The sequence below is a fragment of the Stenella coeruleoalba genome, assembly GCF_951394435.1.
Source record: "Stenella coeruleoalba genome assembly, chromosome: 6".
Taxonomy (NCBI): domain Eukaryota; kingdom Metazoa; phylum Chordata; class Mammalia; order Artiodactyla; family Delphinidae; genus Stenella; species Stenella coeruleoalba.
The window spans coordinates 83,976,580-83,983,576 of NC_137151.1; the positions used below are offsets into that span (position 1 = coordinate 83,976,580).

Consider the following 6,997-nt stretch of genomic DNA (forward strand, 5'->3'; position numbering starts at 1 on the left):
GTATGTACTGTCACTATCAAAAGGATTGTATGAGTGCTTATAAATATGCTGTTAAAGTAAACTTGTGTAGGACATAAACACTATAAGTAAATAAGTCTCAGAGTTATCCTTTTTTGGTCAGCCTTAAAAAATCCATACTTCAGTGTTCAACTTTTGCTTTCTTTTTATTTTTTTCATGAATCAAAAAATTTTGTTTGAGTTTAACCAATATAGATTAGTATTAGGAATGTTATCAATTTTTATTGCACAACTTGGCAGCATATATATTTTCCTTCCCTTTCATTGTTCAAATGCATCAAATAAAAATGATTATTAATGATCTCTTAAGGAGCTAATGAGGTAAACTAAAGAGATAGAAACCAACCATTGGGAGATGAGGAAGGAAGGAAATACTATGGATTTAACAGGATAGATAGTAGAAGATATTTTAAAATAGGTTTCTTGAGGATCTTAGTATAAGAAAAATTAGAAGCGTGAACTATAGAAGAAGCATTTATAAATGGAAGATCAAGGAGTAAAAATTGAGCAAGATAGCTAAAACTTATATAACTATATATTTAACTGAATAGTTTTCCTTGAAAGATATAAAAACTTTAAATACTGAATATGTTATTAGGTTTCATTTTAATTATGGTAGGAGATTATAGGTTGATAAAATTAATCCAAAATAGTATGAACAATATGGAAAATAATATGATTGCATGTATTTAACTTGTGCTAAACACATTTTAAAATAAATTCCTTACCACTATGCTTAGATAGCTGAATTATTGCTAAAATACTACACAATAATTTACATTCATGATGAGGATTCTTAGAGCAAGACAAGATCTTGAAGCGATTTTTTAATCATTTAAGGAAGATTAAATTTTTTTCATTGTAGTTTGTTTTAAGTATATCTTATTCATTGTATTTTAGTTCTTTAAAAATCGGTAGCCAACATCATCACTGTTAGAATCAGTAAATATTTGAATGTCTTTTATATGTAAACATTAAGTTAAATTGTTAGAGCATTCTGTATTGGAAAGGGGGATGATACATTGCCTATAAATATACTTCAGATGATAAGGCAGCAAAACTGAATATGTATATGACTTTTGAAAAGTAAACTTTGTATATTATAGTCATTCTTTATGTAAAACTTTTAATTTACAAGTATTGAGTGAGAGTGATTATTTAGAAGATTATTCAAAACTTGTTTTCTTTGATTTATGTACAACTTTCAGTAACACTTCTATAGCTTAAAATAAGTTTTAACTATTCATGTTGCTTGAATTGTGATTAGTATTTACATTAGGAAATACAATGAGCAAATCAGTAACTCGGTTGCCTCACATTTATGGATAATGCTTGATGGCTTACAAATTGCCATCACATACATTTTTATGTAATCCTTGCAGGAATATTGTATTACTCTGTTTTTCAGATGAAGCACAAAATGTTTAAATGACTAATCCAAGGTTTGTCCCTGCAAATCTCTGTACTCTTGGTTCACTTCTCTTCTTCTACAGAGTTGCTTACAGAATTATGGTCCCATTTATACTTTGTTATAAAGACAAATTATTTGTTTCTTTTAGTCAACTCTGAATGTATTAAAGCTGTTAACACAGCATGGGAAAAGATTACCTAAATGGATTCCTTAATGTGAAATGTAAACACAGTTTCCTGGTGAGTCATTTTGGCCATGTTGAAGGCAGAACCTGTTCTTTAAAGTCACTTTTGGGATAAGATATTTGAAAAGAAGGAATGGTTTTCTAAATCTTTGTGCTATAACTGACTGTAGTGAATTTCAGTCCTTAATCCTCACATTTACCTTAAGAGAACCTACATTAAGAGAAAATATGGCAAAGAAGGATGATTTTGTGTACTATAAATAACACTGGATCTAGAGTGATAAGGCCTGTGTTCAAACAGTGGTTCTGGTACTTACTAGCTCGGTGACTGTAGAAAAATCATTTATCCCCTTTGATCCTTAGTTTCTCACTTGAAAAATGGGGAAAAGAATACTGTTATCATCTGACGGGATTATTCGATGGAACAAGATCATATATATCAAAGCACTATATAGTTATTTTAATTTATTGCTACTAAAAGGGTATATATTTATGTATCTCTGTCACTTTTCTATCCAAAAGAGAAGGATGGGGTTAAATAGGCCTCTCTGATTCTAAAACTCTATCACCAATAAGTAAGATTTACAAATAAATACTTAAATACAGGACTGAAGTTTCCACCTAAAAGAAAACTTGATATAGTCTTTGATAAGAATAAGATACATTGTGTACTACAACTATTTCATAATTTATTTGTTCTCAAAATCTAGAATTTTAGTCTTTTGAAAGTAGGGACAACAGTTTTTTTTTTCCTAAGAAGTCGATATTTTAGTTGCCAAACACAGTATACCATGTTTCCATTCATATGAAGCTGCTTAGAGAAATAATTTGAACTTTAAATATTGTTTATTATTTTATTTTAAAAATGTGAAAATGAGGGAGTTTACCGCAGTCCAGGGCTGACAGAATAAAGGATATCTCTAGAAGTAGGTACCTAGGAAAGACTGATATTCACAATCCCCCTACCTGCCACACTCATCAAAGTCTAACCTCATCCATTTGGGAAAAAAATCTGTAGCTGTTAATGTAGTTTTAGATTCCTCTAGTGAAAGGAAATTTTTATCCTTTGTCTTCAAGGTTTATAGTCTACAGGATTACCTTGAATCTTTGGCCAGTATTGAGATTTTGGATATTTATTGTGTTAAAAAGTGCTTCCTATTCCAATTTTTAGTCAGTTGATAATCATCTATTAAATTGAGTCAGAACAACATATGGATTTCTAAGTTCTCATCAGCAGTGGGAAGCTGTGCTTTAATCACTCATTTAGCATGTGTTTGAACAAGAGGAGACTTGAGAATTCCTCTCTGGCATTTACATTCAGCTTTAGGAATATAGATTTTTACAGCAAAAGTTGAAAATTTCTTTCCAGTATTGGGAAGGACTTTAGGCAAGCAGATGTCTCAAGGAAGGAAGGTGACAATTTGGTTTACCTTTTACATTAATTTTAGAGTGATATATTTTTCTCCAGTTTGAACTGGTTTGCAGACAAGAGTGAGCAGAGTAAAAGAGCAAATAACATTTTTCACTCATTTTAAATCAGGTCTTCATGATGATATTACTGGAAGGGGACCCCTTCTGGAGTGTGAGAGTGGGCTCTTGTCTAAGACTCGGAAATGAATTGTCCGAGGAGACACACGTACTGACAAAGCAAAAAACTTTATCGGGAAGGGGCGCCCAGACGGAGAGCAGCGAACAGCGGGGTAAGAACTGCTCTGCCATGTGGCTCACAGTCTCAGGTTTTATGGTAATGGGGTTAGCTTTCTGGGTTGTCTCTGGCCAATCACCTCACTTGTGCCCATATTTGGTCCGATTCAAGGCCCTTCCTGGCAGTGTGTGCATCTCTTAGTCAGGATGGTTTCCAGCATGAGGGTTTCTGGGAAGTTGGCAGGACATATTATGGGCTGGCATCTCCTCCCTCCTTTTGGCCCCTCCAGAATTCTTCCAGCTGGTGGTAGGTAGCTTATCAATTCTGTGTTCCTTATCGGGACCTCCTGTTGTGAGATAATTCATGCAAGCAGTTATTATCCTGCCTGGCAAGGATGGGCAGTTTCAGTCGGTGGTTCCCTAACAGTGAGATTTTGCATTTTACTTGAAATATGAATTCTCAGACTGTCAAATTTTCATTTTTGTTTAAACATATTTTTCAAGCATTTAATATGTTAAGAACTATACTGAGTTGAGTACACTCATATGTGTAATCGTCAGAGTTATTCTTTGAGTATGATATTATCTTCATTTTAAAAGTGAGGAAATGGATGTTTAAGGGAGAAATTAGTCCAAGAAATAGCTGATTAGTGCCATAGCAGGCATTTGAACCTAACCTATGTCTTTCAATTCTATGTGTTTCTATGAAGGGCCGGAAAATTTTTCCTTCCACCTTTCTAGGTTCTTTGGCTGATCTAATAATCAAATTGACAAAAGACATTAACAAGAGAAAAACAAACAAAATTACATACATACAGGATCCCCATAAAAATGTAAAGACTCAAAAGGCTGCCAAACATCCAGAGAGAAAGAAAGGGGTAGGGGTCTGGGGATACAAAGGGGAGGAAGGCCCATTCACAGGAAGCAGAAGAGATGTTTAGAAAACGAAAGCTGTGTTGTTATGCAGATAAGTTTCTTAGGTAAAAAGTGTCTCTGATAATAGCTCCCTTCCTGGTACAGGCCCCCCTTTCCAGTGTAAATTTAGGCAGTTTAGGGGGAGGAAAATAGCTTTTCTTAAATCTGCTGGAGTTTTGATTGCCTTTAGCTCAAATTAATCCTCATGACAAAGTGGCATATTTTGGGGGTCACAGATTCTGCTCCCCTTTACTTAATTTTTGAAAATATGGAAGTATTTTTTAATTATAAAATTAATTCCAGTTCACTGTAGAAAATTTGAAGACTACAGATACAAAAGGAAATAAAATATCCATAATCTTACCACATAAAAAAATGTTTACTTCCAGTATTTTTGATATATATATTTTACATAGTTAAGAACATTTGGTATATAGAGTCTTATTCTGCTTTTTGTTCTTTCTATTATACAAGCATTATTCTATGTTTTAAAAGTAATTTTAAGTTTTTTTTTTTTTTTTTTGTGGTACGTGGGCCTCTCACTGTTGTGGCCTCTCCCGTTGCGGAGCACAGGCTCCGGATGTGCAGGCTCAGCAGCCATGGCTCACGGGCCCAGCCGCTCCGCGGCATGTGGGATCTTCCCAGACCAGGGCATGAACCCGTGTCCCCTGCATCGGCAGGTGGACTCTCAACCACTGTGCCACCAGGGAAGCCGTTAAGTATTATTTTTAATAGCTGTGTAGTATTCTAGCATACAGATATACTATCATCTTTTAAAACATTCGTTTATTTCTTAATATTTAGGTTATAATTTCCCCAACTTTTTAATTTAAACTTTCTGGACATCATTTAATGCTTAAATTTGCGAAGAAACAAGAAACCAAGAAAAATATTTGTTGGATACATAATTGCTACTTTGTATGAGAGTTTTAAATTATATGAAAATTTTAATTTCTCATGTAAGTATGACACTTAACTATGCATATCTTTTAATCCCAATTATGTTACTTATACATACACAGGAAAAGACTAGAGGGAATTACACTAAAGTCTTAACAAGCTGCTATCATCTCTCACCTGGATTATTAAAACAACTTCCTAACTGACCTTTTAATTTCACTCTTCTTCCTTATCTGTCTCCACATTGCAGCCAGAGCTGCTTTTAACTACAGAAACCATTTAAAATCATTTATCTGCACAGAACTTCCAGTGACTTTGTCAGAGTAAAATCTAGAGTCCTAACTGTGGCCTGCAAAGTCTTACATTATTTATGCCTCCCATCTGCAACTTGCATTTTCTCTGATGCTAATATTCTACCTCTGATTCCCTGTTTCATTCCTCTAGCCACACTAGCCCCTTGGATGTTCCTTCAAAGTGTCAAGCATGTTCTTTTCTCAGGTTCTTTGCAGTTGCTTTTCATTCCAAAACCCTCTAGATACCTGTACTATTTGTTGACTGACTTCCTTGAAGTTTCTGCTTGAATGTCATTTTATCAGAAAGGACTTCCCTAGTCACTCTATAGAGGATAGCATTGCTCTCTCTCCATCACTCTGTGCTACTTATCCTACTTTTTCTTTTTACCAGTGACCTAGTCTATGTTTAATCATCTGTCACTACTCACTGGAATTTAAACTTCATGAAAACAGATTTTAGTCATTGCTGAATCATAGACTCTAAAACAGAGTAGGGCCTGTAAAGAGCATTCAATAATTATTTATTGAATGAATGAATATTTTCTCTGAGTAGTAGAACTTTAAGTGGTTTTCATTTTCTCCCAAATACTTTTCTATACTTTCTAACATTTTTTGCTATGTTGGGAAAATACTATTACTTGTACAGTGTAACAGCTTTAATAAATAGCAGTTTTTTAAAGAGCCCTTTTTTAAATTCTAAGAGTAAATAAAAATATATTTGCTATGCATTTTTTGTTTGAGATTTTTACATCTGTCATTCATTCATCCCCCAAATCTGCCCAGTTGTCTAAATTGCTTCTCAATATGTTTACATATATCTTGTAGCCTGTTGTTTTTATTTTCTTAAAGTCAGCTAACCAGTTGATTGACATCAGTGCCTCATACACAGCTTATATCCAGGGATCTATAATACTGTCATCTGGGGGATTCATTTTACATCTGTCTTGAGTTGATTTCTATTTCCTGGATACCATGTCTTGCTCTTTCTTATTTTACTACCTTATTTTAGGGAGGTACATCCTCCAGTAGTTTTTTGGAAAATAGTGCATGAGAATTAAATTTTTTGAGACTTGGCATATCTGAAATCACTTACATTTGACTGCTTATACTCGGCAGGATAGAGAACTCTGGTATGGAAAAAAATTTCTCACAGAACTTTAAAGACTTCACTCTTTTTTTGTCTTGCCTTCCAGAAGTAGTGTTATCTGAAACCATTTAAATCTTGGTCTTTTATTATCTGACTTGTTTATTCTCTTTGGAAACTTGTAGGATCTTTTCTTTATCCTTAATATTCTGGAATTTCATGGTAATGTGTCTTGGTGAGGATTTGATTTTATCATTGTGCTGAGCACTCTGTCAGCCTTTTCAATTTTAAATTCATGTTCTTTCGTTCTGAGATATTTTCTTGAGTTATTTTTTAGCTGGTTGCTTTCTAGGTGTTTTCTCTGATTTGTTTTATGAAACTTCTGTTGGAGATATACGTGTGTGTGTGTATATGTATATACATATATACATACATACACATATACAGAAACACATATATATACAAATACACATATACATATATATATGAATGATAATTATCTGTCTCTTTTCCTGTATGCTTTACTTTCTAGATTTCCTCAAATTTAT

General features: G+C 33.6%; 1 long non-coding RNA gene across 2 annotated transcripts in view; it reads left to right on the plus strand.

The window, feature by feature from the left end:
* Positions 1-3,405, plus strand: part of LOC307187918 — a 30,707-nt gene extending 27,302 nt beyond the window's left edge. For both annotated transcript variants that reach the window (XR_013828718.1, XR_013828719.1), the window contains one exon: positions 3,154-3,405. This is a non-coding gene — a long non-coding RNA (uncharacterized lncRNA). The remainder of the gene's footprint in view (positions 1-3,153) is intronic.
* Positions 3,406-6,997: the final 3,592 nt, after the last annotated feature.